We start from the raw sequence: 16,752 nt of genomic DNA on the forward strand, positions 1-16,752 counted from the left end.
AGAGATACTGTAGCAAGGGGATCGCCAACTCTGCGCGCGCCGCTACATAATACTATGGAAAGCCGTTTGGCTCATAACCATTACGCGTGTAATAAAACATAAATACACGCTATGGAATAGCATAATGATTAAATACACGTGTAATAAATATTTCATACTCGTGTAAGAAATGATTAAATACACGCGTAATTAACATTTCATGCGCGTGTAAGAAATATTTAAATACACGTGTAATTATTTATTACACGTGTATTTAAATATTTTTTACACGCGCATGAAATGATTATTACGCGTGTATTAAATATTTCTTACACGCGCATGAAATATTTATTACGCGTGTATTTAATCATTTCGTACACGTGTATGACATTTTTATTCCACGTGTATTTAATCATTTCGTACACGTGTAAGACATGATTAAATACACGTGTAATACATTTTTTCATACACGCGTAAGAAATGAATAAATACGCGTGTAATAAATATTTCATACAAGCGTTAAAAATGCAGGAGTCACGTGGTTAAGCGACTTAAAAACTCGGACTGGGAATCCACATGAAAAACACTCTATGCGTCTTCATCGCCTCGCTTTGCACGCTTACAGCTCAAGATGACGGAAGCGGCAAACGTCAATGTCAGCTTAGAAGGTTTGCGAGAACAATTTAACGCCTTTGCCCAGGCTCGCACAGCATTGGAAAGGTAAGTTACTTGTTTTATCAGATGAAGTCGGTTGTTGTGCGCGCGAACCGGAAGTAGAATAGACGAGAGTTGTTGCTTTGCATGTCGTATATTTTCCGATTCAAGTTTTAAGTTTATTACGGGTGTATGTAATGATTAAATACACGTGTATTTAAATAATTTCCTACACGTGTATTTAATCATTTCTTACACGCGTATAAACTATTTCCTGCACGTGTATTTAATCATTTCTTACACGCGCATGAAATATTTATTACACGCGTATTTAATCATTTCTTACACGCGCATGAAATATTTATTACACGCGTATTTAATCATTTCTTACACGTGTATGAATTATTTATTACACGCGTAAAAATGATTATTACACGTGCATTAATCATTTATTACACGTGTATCAATTATTTATTACACGTGTACAGACTAACACTGACCGATTACATAGAGTCACTTTTTCTCAAGTGATTCAATAAAATCATAAGAATGACATTGTCTGTTTCTAAAAGGTATTCCTGATTTAAACAGTTCAATGTTCCATTTGAAGTTGAAGCTGTTGATCGATTATGCAATTGATTTATCTTCAGGAATCCTAACAAGATGACAGGCCTGAACCAAGACCAAAGGAACAACACTAGTAAGTGTGTGTGCGTCTGCATGCGCGTGTGTGTATGAGAGAGAGCATTAATGAAGCATACGAATGTGAGAATTCAGTGTGGCAACCTTAGTTGTTAATATAAAATATTAGAAAATGAATGCGGATTTTAAGTTTAATATTCAATTTGAAGAAGCTTTCAGATGTTTATCAAGTATTTCATTGATTTTGTGATTTTGTCTTCAGGATCCCACACAAGAAAATGTCCCGCTGGAATCCAGGCCAAAGACCACAGGAATAACTCAAGTGTGTGTGTTTGTTTGTGTTACAAAGAGAGAGAGAGAGAGAGAGAGAGAGAGAGAGAGAGAGAGAGAGAGAGTTTTTAACATGCACACTAATCGATTTCATGCATACTTGCAAGCATTCATCATTTCATGCAGCATCAACAAGTGAGAATTCTGTCTGGCAACTTTAATTGTGAAATCTAGAGTTCCAACACTAAGGCTATCCTTTCGAACATCTTCAAGTGTGAAGTAGTTGACTCTCAGGACTTCTGGTGGGGCTTGGCGCCGAACCTGTAATTATAAAAATGCAACAGTGATGAGTGAATCTAGCGGAAAAGGAAGACCTTGATTCAAGAACCGTAAACTACCTTGTATACGCCCAGTATCGAGTAAACGCCCACCCCCTAGTTTTGGTCAAATTATGCGCACAGGGTACGGTGCCCAGTAAACGCCCACCCCCTATTTTTTTACGCCCACCCCCTATTTTTTTTTTATCATTACATGGGTGCAACTCTGCCGGCTACACGCCGGCAACCGGTTTTTGGTTTCATCGGCTGCCGGCAGTGGCGGTTTTTGAAAAGTTGACGAGCATAATAATGATTCATGAATCACTAAGACTAGTAAGAGAGCACAAATTTTAGGATGAATAGTATGGTTTACTTTGTATGTTTTTGTTCCAGGAGAGGTTTTTTTTTGCATTTTTATTTTTAAATACTAAAAAAGCTTCAGCTTATGGGGGGCGAAGCCTCCCAGACCCCCCCAACGGGGCGCTGCCCTTGTACCCCGCCCAACTTTTGCAGGTTTTTGGAATTTTCCAGGTTGCACCCATGTCATTAGACTTAGAGTAAGGTGAAATTAAAAATATTATTAAGTGTTCTGTTGTTGTTTTTCAGAAATTGAAAATATTTCGCGCGCGCTGCAAAGATCTCAGTGTGACAAGATGCCGCAAATGATTTCCTACACATTGGAGTTTAAACTCTCAGCGCTAGAGCAACTGGATAACAATGGAAGTGTTTCACAAATAGCACGTGAGTCAGTTAGTACCATGATAAGCAGAAGAGACCTTGACATGTGCACTTTTAAATGCAACACCTACTCGCCCTTGAATGTTGGTATGTGTTAAAATGGGGGTATGAATTTTAGCTCAATTGGTAAAGCACTAGACTTTGGTGTCCAAATTAAAGAATGGGTTCAAATCCAGGGTGGTCACCCTTTTGTGCAGAATTTGGTTTCGCTTACAATTACATATATATATATATTTATTATATATATATATGATATATCTGACGGGCGCAGTGGCATGGTGGAAAGACGTCGGCCTCCTGGGTAGATCCATTGACAACATTCGCAATCACAGTGTTGGCTTGTTTCATAGTATGAGTGTGTGAAGTGGTTGTCTCCCTTGGGTTGTTAGCACAAACAAATTCAGAACATAAATGGATTTATGGGAAACCATAAAATATAATTTATGTGAAGGAATGGTTGGCAAGAGTAGTGAACTGTTGAGGAATTCTCGTTTCGTACCCAATCCGAAAATTTCATACCATCGTTTAAATACCCATAAGGCAATGCTTCCTTCCACCTACAACATGTCAACAAGAAAGAACGCGTCCACTCAGTCCGCAAAGTTTTCCACCTCAACCCCGCCTGCCACCCAATTTCTTGAATTGCTGCTACTGTCAGGAGGCCGGTTCTGCAAATTGAGTGCAAGGGCACATTTGGTGGCTTGCATTTGGTCTGCAGATAAGGCTAATTACAATATCGCAAGATTGTTTTTCAATTGATATGTTAATAACACATAAGGTTCTGCCGATACTGACAACAATGTATATATATATTAATGCTTTTGTGGATAACAATTATGGGCATGATAACCTTTCTACAAATTGACTGTAAGGGCACATTTGGTGGCTTACAATAGGTCTGTAGATGGTGCAACGTATTACCATGGAAGGGAATGCCCATTGTTCATTTTTGTTACTGGCGTGTGCTGTCTAAAAACAATGCACATGTTGGGTTTGTTTGTTTTGCGATACCTAGTAAGGCGCACGATAACCTTATACAAATTCACTGTAAGGGTACATGTGGTGGCTTACAGTGGGTCTGTAAACAGGGCAAGTGAGGGCCAATAAAAGTGTTTACAAACTTTTTTCCTGCTGTACATACAATTTGAGGGCGTTTTACCGCCAGTGATGTAAAAAGAGGGGAAACTTGGTCCCCAGTGTGTAAAACAAACTTTTTCGATGATGGTGATGTAAATAATGTTGCATTAACCTGTAAAACAAATTTCAATGATTGTGATGTAAATAATGTTGCATTTAACCTGCTGCCAGGTGACTGTAAGGCAGCTAGTATTTATTGTGAGAAGGCCGGTGTGATATAATAAGGGAGGCAATTGTCCATCTAGTCGACCGGATACTCTCACAATTTCGGGTACTTTATAATAACATGTTGCCTCGGATGAGATGAAAAACCGAGGTCCCTTCGTGTACACTACATTGGGGTGTGCACGTTAAAGATCCCACGATTGACAAAAGGGTCTTTCCTGACAAAATTGCATAGGCATAAATAAAAATGTCCACCTAAATACGTGTGACTTGGAATAATAGGCCGTGAAAAGTAGGATATGCGCCGAAATGGCTGCGATCTGCTGGCCGATGTGAATGCGTGATGTATTGTGTAAAAAATTCCATCTCACACGGCATAAATAAATCCCTGCGCCTTGAATATGTGCGCGATATAAATTGCATACAATAAAAATTTTAAAAAATCAAAAATCCCTGCGCTTAGAACTGTACCCACGGAATACACGCGATATAAGCCTCATGTTGATTGATTGATTGATGATGATTATGTATCCAAACAATTTGGTGCTAAACAGTATGCATTTTTGATTGATGATATGTATAAATACGTTGGTTTTCTCAAAAATGCAGTCGCTGGGTAGATTCAGCGACAACATTCGCAATCACAGTGTTGGCTTGTTTCATAGTATGATTGTGTGAAGTGGTTGTCTCCCTTGGGTTGTTAGCACAAATTCAGAACATAAATGAATTTATGGGAAACCATAAAGGTAAGTTGTTGTCACAAATATGTCGACCCAACAGTCTTTTAAGTGCACAGCCACAGACAAGTAAATCAGCCAAGCTAAGTCCTTGTTGTTTATTGTTTGACTCTGCGCTTAAAAGACCGTTGGGTCAACATATGTAACGTAAAATTGTCAATAACAACGTTCCAACAACTTTCCCTTCTTGTTTTTTTAAGTTAAATACTTGATTTCAGGTGGATATTTTCCCGATCTCCCGATCAACTTATGTGCAGCCCTGCTAGTGCTTTATCCCCCTTCGTGTGTACACGCAAGCACAAGACCAAGTGCGCACCAAAAAGATCCTGTAATCTATACAGAGTTCGGTGGGTAATAATAGAAACACGAAAATGCCCAGCATGCTTCCTCCGAAAGTGGCGTATGGCTGTCTAAATGGCGGGGTAAAAACGGTCATACACGTAAAATGTTTAGCCCACAAACGCAGAAGTAATTTTAGACTGTGTACACAGAAAACAAAGTCAAACACATGACAGTGGAACCCCTTTTTTAGACCTGATTTCTCTATTTAGATTCTTTTCAGACAGGAGAGGATGTCTAATACTTAAGGCCAAAAAAAAAAAATTGTCTGTTTAGGGTAACCCGACCGACCCTATCGATTTGGCGCCGACCCAAAAACTTTTTTTTAATTTAAAAAAAAAAAAGAAAAAAAAAGAGGTAAAAATGCTAAAAAGAGACATTTGGCGTTTCATTTACACACACACACAAAAAAAACAAACAAAAAAAAAAAAAACCTACCTACCTACCGACCCTACTTTTTTTGGTCATGTTACCCTAAACAGACAATTTTTTTTTGTTGGCCTAATAGGAAATCTGACATACTGGGGGTTCTTTAAAAGAGGGGTCCACTGTATACACAATTAAACCATACACTTACCGGTAGTTTCCGAAGCTGTGGTTGAGGCTGTGGTTGTGGCGTTTTTGAACAGATTTGACTGGCATACACAGTGTTGGCAAACTGAAACTTCCACCTGTGTGAGTCTCATGTGGCCCTTGGGAGCTGTAAAGAGGCAAACAAGAAAAAATAAATTTTGATTTTATTCACTTATTGATCGATTTGAAAGCTATTGTAGTTGGTACACATCATAAGAATTCAGATGAAATCATGACACACACAAATCTTAAATTATCATAATTATTACTATCACTGTATCAGTATGAAAATTATGATGTAGTATACTGCAATTCATTATCAGGGGTCGACACTAACTTATTTGGCCTGGGGCTACACTGGCCCCAGAGATGGAAATTGCTGGGGCGGAAAAAAAAAATCTGGGGCCCACTCTCAGTATTGACGTGCGGCAATGCATTGTCTGTTTTTCTTCATCGTACTGAAGCCAGGGAAATTCTTTCAACCATTTGACATTGAAATTACGACAGCGCTTCGCGCTTTTGGCTGCATCGGTCTCCTTTTTTCGTTTCTCTCCACCCTGTTCTTCATCTTCATTTCCATGTCTTTTTACACCAGGGATGTGTCGCCACATTTTGCGTTTGGCATTTGAAGGCGATACTTATCTCTCACGCTAAAGAGCGCAATCTGGGAGTTATTTCCCTTACGACATTGTCCTTCGACGATTTGAATGTGTTTTTTTCTTGACTGCGGCATTGATCGTAACGCAAATTTCAGTGACGACTTTGACTGGCGATTTTTAGTGATTGGCTCTGCTGGCATTAGAATTTTTGGTTTGTCATTGTTGGAATTTATCCTGGGGCGGAGTGGGCCCCAAGCTTCAGCAATGTTTGGGGCGGAACACAAAACTCTGGGGCGTTCCGCCCCCCGCCCCCGCTAGTGTCGAACCCTGATTATCACGTGTAAAGCTATATTTTTTTTCTGTGTAATGTTGCACAATCAGTATGCCTCGCGTTGTGTTCAAATCCATAGGTGCTAACTAGTATTACTAGTAACACTACTGGCTGACCTTGGTATTTATAGGAAACCCAGTGTTTTTTAGTGTGCTAGATCGTTACCCTACTAACGTGGTGTGTGATTTAGATTAAGGTGAGCAGACGCAGAAGTCACAACATGTAATCTTGAACTTTGCTAAAGCCTCAGTTTAGCATTGTAAATTCATCACATTCACAGTCAAGTAGCATATTTTACTTATTTTTGATGCAAGTCCCTGTACTTAAAGAATATTTGTCGTGAATATAATTGATAGATTGAGCTCCAAACTTAAGCAAAATAAAGTCATTTAGACATTTAATCGACAAAAATGATGAGAGAATGCCTACGTGCAAAATTGGAGGCTTAAATGCCACTAAATAAAAATAGTGAGCAATGAATTTACAATGCTAAAGTTCAAGATTATAAAGCAATTCGCTCATGCTCTTACAATGATATCAACATAGTTACATTAACTCGTTGGAAACAGTTACATGGTAATGGTTTTATTTGAGCAAGAACTTGTTCAGCACTGCTCTTAATCCTGCACAGCTGACCTCTTTCATATATGTACTCTCCAAAGTCTGCACTCAGTGACCGCTGCTGGCTGGCTGGCTGGCAGCGAAGTATGGGGGTGGGGGTAACAAGGGGCAGGTGGGGTTGACCTAGTGCCTGCAACTCTGGGCTAGTATTAGTACTGCTTGCCAGCTACTGCATCACATTGACATTGCCAGTGTTAGGTTACTCACATAGAAATTCGGGCTGATTTCTCAGTCTTCCTTCGGAAAGCAGTATGACGCTAAGCGCTAAACATACTCTGCAAACCATTGCGCATTCAAAAACATCTGATATCTGATATATACTCACTTGTGTGGAAGCAAGATTGCAGAAAGTGTCGGGAACAAACGCACGCACGACATGTCGTAAATGCAAGTTCTAACGATTGTTTTTTTATTGCACTGATAGAGAATGTCGATAGTTGTAAACTTCTGACATTTCCTAATGTTTATTTCATTATTTTGCATACGGATATGGCTAATAAGTGGATAATCTGTTACGACACGAAACGCGTTCTAAATCCGGGAAGGGAGGCTACTCCAGCGTACTGTCAGGTGTGTTCTAATACCTTAAGCCCCACAAATATTTGTCCTTATTTTTTATGGAGCTCAATTTGTGCCCCTTATTTTAGTTTGTGGCCCACAAAACCAAAATGTGCCCCACAAAAATAAGCCCAAAAATTTGTGGGGCACATTTCGCGTTTGTGGCCCACAAAAATAAGCCCAAAACGTATGGGATTACTGACATCGAATGCCAAGGATACACGTATGATCACAGCTCTGTACATATTTAGACTGGAAGAAAAGCGCCAACAAGCTACGTTTGACGTCACATACAAGGTTGACGTGTGTTACGCGTGATTGTTCTGAAAAGTGACTATTAGGCCTACATGATTGTTCTGAAAGTCTACTATTTATTTCATCGTAAACATGTAAGCCCTCATACGTGATTGTTCTGAAAGCTTACTAATTTACATGATTGTTCTGAAACTCTACTAAAGGTAAACTTGCTTCACCCGTGAAATGTTGTCAGATATGGAACAATATGTATACCCCAGCCCAACGAAGTTGGAGGGGGGTATACTGGATTCACTTTGTCCATCTGTCTGTGTGTATATATGTATATGGAACAATATTTTGATACAATGATACTAAATCTTTAGTGATATTGATATTTATACCCCAGCCCAATGAAGTTGGGGGGGGGGGGCATACTGGATTCACTTTGTCCGTCTGTCTGTGTGTATGTCTGTATGTGAATGGAACAATATTTTGATACAATGATACTAAATCTTAAAGTGTAACTAAACAAGCAAAAAGGAAAAACATCGTTCAGCAACCTTTACACTTTGATATGAAGAAGGGCCTCATATACTGTCGAACTGCGAAAAAAAAAAAAATTCTCTCACTCGGACACTGTTTGACGGACATGTGAAGTGCGCGCCAGGAACGACAATCTTCTTAGTTTACCTGATTAATGCCCTTAATTTTTGGTTCTGGTACTTTCAGTTCCGGCTGTTGTCATCAATATACCAAAATAAAAGATCAAACGGAGTTTTCGATTTTTATTTCATGGTTCAGAAAAATATTGCTTATTTTCTGAAGTCAACCGTTTTAGCGAATCTTTCTTTGATTCTTAAAAGTCATTTAAGATTTTTGAAAAATAGTTAACGGTTAGTAATTACCAATATATCGTAAACAAACATATCGATAGGTTTTGGTAAGAAGACACAAGTGCGATGAATGTGGTACCAGTATTTTTGTGGTAAGTAAGGATGCATTTCTTTGCTGTAAGCACATTTACAATGCACATTTAATCTGTTTAGCAACATAAACGAAAGCATGGTACAGTGCCGCTTGTTTGTGGTCTATCTTTTCGCGGCAGATGCGTAACAATTAGGGTCTCAGTTGGAAAAAGCTGCTCGGAACCAGAGCAGATTTGGCTTGGGTTCTTTGAGTGTGAATGATCGACGAGTGGCTTGACATTTTTAACGAATCATTACTGTAGCCTACTTGAAACCATCATCTGTTTCTGAATTTGTCATCAGTTATGATTGAGTAGTCTCATAGGAATCGCGTATCGTCCATAAAATGTTAAACCGAAAAAGGGCAGACGATTCTGAATCACATAGACTGCTGTACAAAATCAGATCTAAAACGATATTTTGAACTGCGGCGTCTGCGTAAATGCCCTGTAACAAAATACCTTGTCCTGGTCATGTGTATACACATCAGCTTCTATTGGGAAGATCAGTATTTTATATTAATCACAAATACAAGATTAGAAATAGTTCTGAAGATCGCCTTTGATTTCAGTTTCAGCGGCAAACTAGCAGATCTGTCCAAACCGGCATCGTTTCATGGTTGAAACTTGAATAATCCCAAATAGATCTGAGTGGGGGTAAGTTTTATAGTATTTCAATTTTTTACGGCAGTTTTATTTTAAGATAGTGTAGTGGATGTCTCTGGTGAAGACTACAGTTATATGAATTTTTTGTTGTAATATTAAAATGATTGTTCTTTATTTACACAATTGAATAATTTGTATTTATTTGTTTGCAGATGACGGCATACTGAGTGCTCCAAGAACATACGCCTGCTGGCATTTTGTGTCTTTTCTGAAGACGTCGAGGCAAGCAGAAGTCACGGTCCTGGCCACACACACACAATGACATGAACAAGAAATGATATTTTTTCATGGGCATATCCAGTATTAAAACTTTATTACCATGCAAACGCAACGATTAGAATTTAGAGAAGGTCATCGGTCACACACACACACAACACACACACACACTGGGCGGATCCGGAGGGGGGTTCCGGGGTTTCCGGACCACTTAGGAGCCGGCCTTTGTATTCTAAGTGACGATTTTGGAAAGAAGTTGGCTAATTAGTTTGCTCAGGTTGCGCCAGGTCGATCAATTGTCCTTGTTGTGATTCAGATTTTTCTTCTTAATATATTTACTTTTTTGGAAGGTGTATTAGGGGATGTTTCTTGGCTCAGATTGATCCATTTTCCTTGTTTTTATCAACATTTGTCGGACCCCCCCCCAAGGAGGTTGAACGCTTCGCGTCTTCAACTAAACGCTTCGCGTCGTCAAATTGTCCCTAAAAGAAATTTGGAAACTCCCCCTTAAAAATGATGTGATCCGCCCCTGCACACACACAAACACACACAAATAGAGAAGTAATAAATGGATACAGTTTTTCTTTATTCAAATTACAATCAGATGTGGTCGTAGAACAGGCACTGTAAACAAAACCTAGCACGATATACCACTTGTGTGATGTTTCGGTCAATATCTTTATTTTCCTTTCAGAAATACATTGGCGTTTTGAATGTCAAGGGAAGTGATACAAATGCTGCAGCGGGCTATCAAGAACGCGAAGGCAAACAAGGTAAATACCTACTTCTGACATTAGTTTACTTATTAACTCTTTCTATACTGGCCATTATCTCTCCATTATCCCCCCCTCTGCTTCTTTCTCTCTGTAAACTTGTAGGGCTAGTTATTTTTCGGTAACTTACCCAACAACCAAAATCACTTACCCAACAACGGGCCTGAATCTTCGATAGCTCATGGGTAGAGACTGTACACATTGTGGATCTACTTTTTGCGACTCAAAAGTTCAGAACACTCTAACGTACAAAATATACATTTCTGGAGCAAACAATACAACCATACCGCATTTAAACCAGCAACTACAGGCTTGAACACATGAATCTCAATATAAAATCCATGAGTTTGGTTGTTTTCTGAATTCAGATCTGCCGTGCACAATCGTTTATCGCTAGCAAGATTCCAAGGAAAAGTAACTCTCATACTTTGTCTAGCGACACGAGTAGTTCCCCTTCCAGATTTCGGCTGCATCGACAAGACTGCAATCCGACGGTCAGTTTTCAACAATATTTCATTTTATAAACAGATCACACGCAATCAATTGCAAACATTTAATCAACTTGAAGAACATGCAGCGGTTTCATACACTATTTTGCCCCAGAAAACTAAACTTCATACAGTTTTTAGCGTTGGAACACGGGTGTAAAACTTCGTCTGCTAGTCACATTCGAGGAAAGAACATTTCCTGAGCGATACCAAAACATGAACAGAACACACACTATCTGCCTTTACTGCCACAGCAGAATGACAACATAACTGTGTACTTGATTTTAGTTCAAAACATGGAAACTGACAAGAAGTGTGAACAAATTTGAATGATTTGCACGGAACTATACAACCGCGCATTAATCGATCGCCTGCGCAGGTAGACTGGTTGGGTGAATATGATTTGATCAAACTTTCGCACAAAAACTCCTCTTTTCTTTGAATAACTGAAGAAAGGAGGGATAAAGAGGTTACATACCTCGTCTCAGTGATTATCAAAAATAATGGTCTCAGTTCGCGGTCATGAAAAAGCTCGCTGAAGCTCGCATTTTTCATGATCCGCTAACTTCGACCATTATTTTTGATAATCACTGAGACTCGGCATGTAATCTCTACGTCTCTCCCCAGAAACTGGCCATTTGCATGGGTTTGCAAAATAATTCTCAAAAATTAACAAAACAAGATGCAGCCTTCAAACTCATAGGTTTTATTGTGAATATATTGCTAAAACATATGCTAAAGTTTGGTTTCATTGTTGTGAAAAAAATAAAAATATGATGTCGTGTCCAGAATTTATGGGTATATTTTACGCAATACGAAAAAGGGGGTATGTATTTTGACTTAGAAGCATTTTTTCTTATGAAGGCTCTGTTTGCAACAAAACTGTTTCTGTTTACTTGTATGAAGATTGTGCTAACACAAAAACATAACGAATACCAACTGATTTTCCATTTGGTGGTCATGTAAGCATTGTGAACATGTCCGAAAAATCTGATCACACACCATGTGGTCGACATGCAGACCTGAACGGCCAGTGTATGGTGGCAGAGTTGGAAAATAGGAAAAGTCTTGATGCCAATCCTTCATCAAAAACCGAAGAAAATCGTCATTGTAATAAGTTTGCTTTATTCTAAATCAAACGACTAGGATAGATGACAGACACAACGACAAACACATTCAATTCTATGTAAAACATACACAATGCGCACGTTAACAAGCTGGCCATAACAATGTGCCCATCGTGCATGAAGTGTGGCTTTGGTCGGATCAGTAGCCGTGCTTTGTCTGCGATGCTAAACATGAAATTTTGTTAAAGCGACGATTTAGCAATGTTGTTGTTGCTGCTGCTGCTGTCTGTTCTCAGTTGTCACGACATCTCGCCGCCATATAACAGTTTTTTTCCCTCCTGATTCTGAGAAGAAGCTGTTTAATTGTGATATCAGGCCTAGGAACCCCTGATTTTCACTTGGAGCATTCTCAAAGAAACTTAGCACATGTTAAGAAAAATGAGTGTACTCCACACTTTGTCTTTTGTTGTTCGTTGTCGTTGCATGTCCTCCGTTCCACAGCCACCTACTATAAGTGCAAGTGTTAAATGACGTATTTCCACAAAAGACTGCTTGCAGAGAATCATGTGATGCCAATGACAGGTAAGGACATGTGGTAATACATACTACGTTTTGGAACCAGGGAAAATGCAGCACAAATTATTTATCAACCAAATTGATTGACTTGTGCACCATGACAAAAGTTTTCTTTGATCCATAAAAGGTCTTTTGCCAGAAAAATTGCTCTGAACATCAAGTACCCTGCAAGTTGTCACACATTTACATTATTGAAATAAAAAGAAAACACACCAGTAACCAGGTTAGGTACGTTAATATCTATAATCAATATCTCGGCACGTTACTGCCTTCTTCGGGATGGTAAGCTGAACATTATTGAACAAAATAATCGGTTTAGATTGTATACTTTGATTCCTGAACGAAGAAGCAGAGGTACTGCATACAACTAGGACTGTAATATCAGCTTTTGCCTGAAACACACACACATACACTTATAAAATTAATGCAATGTCATTGTATGAAGCCAGAACAATCACTAACTTACATAGTTGGTCACACAATTACCCATCACTGAACAATAAATCGAAGTCGGGTGGATTCAATGACTAAAGCAGTAAAGGCTTTGAAAAAACCCTCATCACAAAACATCCCCCCCCCCCCCCCCCCCCCAAAAAAAAATAAAAAAAATAAATGAAATAAAACAGGTTGTGTATATAGCGCAGTAAACACCATGCAGGTACAAGCAAAGATTTGACAGTGATTATCCTTGTTTTATACAGCACACATTTTCTAGTTTTAATCTCTCTCTCTCTCTCTCTCTCTCTCTCTCTCTCTCTCTCTCTCTCTCTCTCTCTCTCTCTCTCTCTCTGGAAAGTAATTTATTGACCTGTGGGTTATTTGCGTTTGTATACACATTGGTGATTTGTAAACTATGTTGAAAGAGATTGTCAAACAATATTATATGGGGTGTCTTAAAAAAAAATGTATATCAACAAAATCTGTCATTATTATCAGGCACACGGTTTTAACAAAGCTATGTCACGAAATGCAACATAAGTGGCTTAAAAAGTCGTGTTTTTGTGTGTGCAGGATATTCGCTAGGACAGGACCTCAAGCTGAACCAGCACAACAGCGATGCATTCTTCCATGGCTTCCACAAAAGTCTTTCACCTATAGCAGGCATTGCATACAGATAACCCTAACCCTCCTTTTTAAAAATTCTTTAGACCAATTATCCCTCTGTTCCCATGTTAAACATGGAATAATTCTGGACAAATGCGAGGACGTTAGCTTTTTTTTAATTTTATTTTTTTATCATTTTACTTATCATTAAAACTTGTTTAGATTTCGATTCGTAAACCATTTACAGTAATCCTTTGTTTTTTAACTTTGTTCATCTTACCACAGTCACTTCGTTGTTTAGATTTATCATTAAATTTGTTACCATTATGCAGGAAAAATGTAGAATAAAACCAGGAGAGCTTTCGGTAGAAGATATTTCCTGTGTCAAAAGTTAATGCTTATTCTGATTGGTGGGTGCTACAAACTAAGTTATTTTGACTGCCTTATTCGAATTCATTTCCAAGACAGGGCTGAGAAGTGGAGAAGCTCAGGAGAGTATCGTAAAAATTGTCTGGGTGTTTATGCAAAACTTTCGAATATGTCAGATTTTACTTTAGAGATTTTAAATACTGTTAACTGACAGAAATGCTATAACTTCTACACCAATTGACTGGATAACTTCATATTCAGCATACTTAAACTTGATTTTATGCATGTGCAGTTCACAAAGTGGCAAATTTGTAGGTTAAATTATCTAACTTTTGCATCACCAATGACACCAACGCTTTCGTGTCTGAGGATTGCCCTGAACCTAGCTGTAACTGCATGCTTTCTTCAGGTCATCGATAGCCTGGGGGTTGAAGGGGATGTTTTTACATACTCAGACATTCAAAATAATCAAAAAGGTAAAAGGCTGAAGGGTTTAAATTAGGTAAAAATGGCTACCGCTCAATGTCAAAACTCGTTCTGTTTAGTCGACCCCCGAATTTGGAGAAAAAAATTAAAATTGCACAAAAGTCAGACCATTCAATTTACAAAATTGCCACTTACTGGAAAGGTAGAACATAAACTGAAGTTAATGAATACCATATATAAAATAATTGGTTCAACAGATGCAGAAGTAATTTGCATGGTTGTGGGTGTCCTTTTTAGGGGGGGTCAACCCTGTAGAAGAGACGATTTTCTTTAATTATCAATCCGTAATATATTGTTTGTTATGCATACAAGATTAACATTGACAAATACTTCAAGACTCCTCATTGATCTTAAGAAATGTTGTGTTTTTTTTTTGTTACTGACTGATTCACTTTCTATTCACTTTACTCTACATAAGTCACGACAAGAAAAGCAAGGGAGGTAATTTCTTCGGAAGAGGCAATTCTCTCCCCTCAGAACGATTGTTGTAGTTTGTTTGATTTTGTTCCCTTCTAATAAGTATTATTTAAAATAGATCTTTACATCTTGATGTGAAAGGCGCAGTACCCCCCTCCCCCCAGGATGTTAAATTCTGGGTTGTGTCCATGTAAAATCCTGATCCTAGTCAAGATCCGAGTTGGTTTTTCATGCAACTGTGCCTCTTTATGCCACTCAATTAGACATACTTTGCAATCCATAATTGCACGAAACTAAGTACAGGAAATACGTTGTTGTCGTGTTTTTAATATTACATAATGAAATAAAAAATGTCACAACTGGTTTCGTGTTGGGCTTTCTCTCTCTGTCTGAATCTCATAATTACTTCCTTCTGAGGCCTGAAATGTGTTGCAGGCATTGTTCAGCTTACATTTATTGTTACAATTTTTGTGGATATGTTATTAAGTGTGTCTGTGTTTCTATCATTCGTTATCAGTGTGGTTAAAAAAAAAAAAGCACACGTCAAAGTAATTTACCCTTCATCATTATCAAAACATGCAGATACAGGTAATAAATATTTGTGATACTTTAAACAAATACAATGTTTGTTTGTTGCGTCTTTTTTTTTCAGAGCAAACACACATTGTATTTGTTCAAACGTGTATATTCTGCACTTTCTAATACCCTGCATGGATCTCCAAATCAAGAATAATGAAAAGTCGTCTAATAGCCCTGCAGCACTCACGCGAACATGATAGAAGCTTGCATGCATGCACCCAGGCTCGCTGTCTTCGGCTAAAAGAGCTTACCGTTGGATCTTTGCTCAGACAAATGTAGCTGTCTTGTCCACTTGCTCCTGTCGCATAGATCTGCAATGTGCAACATCATCTTTGATTAATAAGTCTGAGGCACAGACAAACACACACGCGCGCACATTTGCGAGAGAATGCACGTCAGTCTATTCAATCAAACAGTATAAAAAAACCATACCACAGACGTGGTATGGTGGTGGAAACTGGACATTCGCCGTATAACAAACTCAAGAGATTCATTTGTGTGTGTATGTTTAATCAAAAGTTCATCTTGGGCACATTCAGTCTGTATTGTAACAGGACCCATCCCGTAAAAACTTCGAACAGATCTATTAAATTCTGAAATCCATGACAAGTTTTTTTTCCAATCATCTGTATCTGACCGAAGTAAAAAAAAAAAAAATCAGCCAGTACACGCATCTACCCCCTCACACGACAATATATATGTGGCGAAAAAAGGAATCGAGAGGGGGGGAACAAGGAATTAAGTAGATGTGCAACGCCAAGGCACTGCATACCCCAGCGAAAGACACACCTCTCTCTGTCTGTCTCTCTCTCTCTCTCTCTCTCTGTCTGTCTGTCTCTCTCTCTCTCTCTCTCTCTCTCTCTCTCTCTCTCTCTCTCTCTCGCAAACACACACACACACGAACACACACACACACACACACACACACACATACCCCAAGTTACACACGTACACACATACACACTCACTCACACGCACTCACTCACTCTCTCACACACACCTCATACACACAAAACACACCCCCATACGCACATATAGACAGACGGACATACACACCTTTACAAACAAACACACATACACCCACACATACACTTACACACACGCACAAACACACACCCACTCACCCACTCTCTCTCTCTCTTTCTCTCTCTCTTTCTCTCTTATACAAACAGACACACACCCACACACACACACCCACACACACACATGT

At 38.8% G+C, this 16,752-nt stretch overlaps 3 long non-coding RNA genes across 4 annotated transcripts in view; 2 read left to right on the forward strand and 1 right to left on the reverse strand.

The window, feature by feature from the left end:
• Positions 1-4,506, forward strand: part of LOC138982752 (uncharacterized) — a 10,660-nt gene extending 6,154 nt beyond the window's left edge. The window contains exons 2-4 of the long non-coding RNA XR_011460958.1: positions 1,284-1,333; positions 1,538-1,599; positions 2,469-4,506. This is a non-coding gene — a long non-coding RNA (uncharacterized lncRNA). The remainder of the gene's footprint in view (positions 1-1,283; positions 1,334-1,537; positions 1,600-2,468) is intronic.
• LOC138982751 (uncharacterized) lies at positions 1,748-7,691 on the reverse strand. Its single transcript, XR_011460957.1, has 3 exons — positions 7,428-7,691; positions 5,556-5,678; positions 1,748-1,866 (listed from the first exon to the last, which is right to left on the reverse strand). It is a non-coding gene; the product is annotated as an uncharacterized lncRNA (long non-coding RNA).
• A 1,735-nt stretch (positions 7,692-9,426) lies between these two features.
• On the forward strand, positions 9,427-15,324 carry LOC138982754 (uncharacterized). 2 transcript variants are annotated; one of them, XR_011460960.1, is made up of 3 exons: positions 9,427-9,518; positions 9,680-10,516; positions 13,659-15,324. It is a non-coding gene; the product is annotated as an uncharacterized lncRNA (long non-coding RNA). The 2 variants fall into 2 exon arrangements; XR_011460959.1 differs by having other exon boundaries at positions 9,504-10,516.
• The last annotated feature ends 1,428 nt before the right edge of the window (positions 15,325-16,752 follow it).

The sequence above is a fragment of the Littorina saxatilis genome, linkage group LG12 (assembly GCF_037325665.1).
Source record: "Littorina saxatilis isolate snail1 linkage group LG12, US_GU_Lsax_2.0, whole genome shotgun sequence".
Lineage (NCBI taxonomy): Eukaryota > Metazoa > Mollusca > Gastropoda > Littorinimorpha > Littorinidae > Littorina > Littorina saxatilis.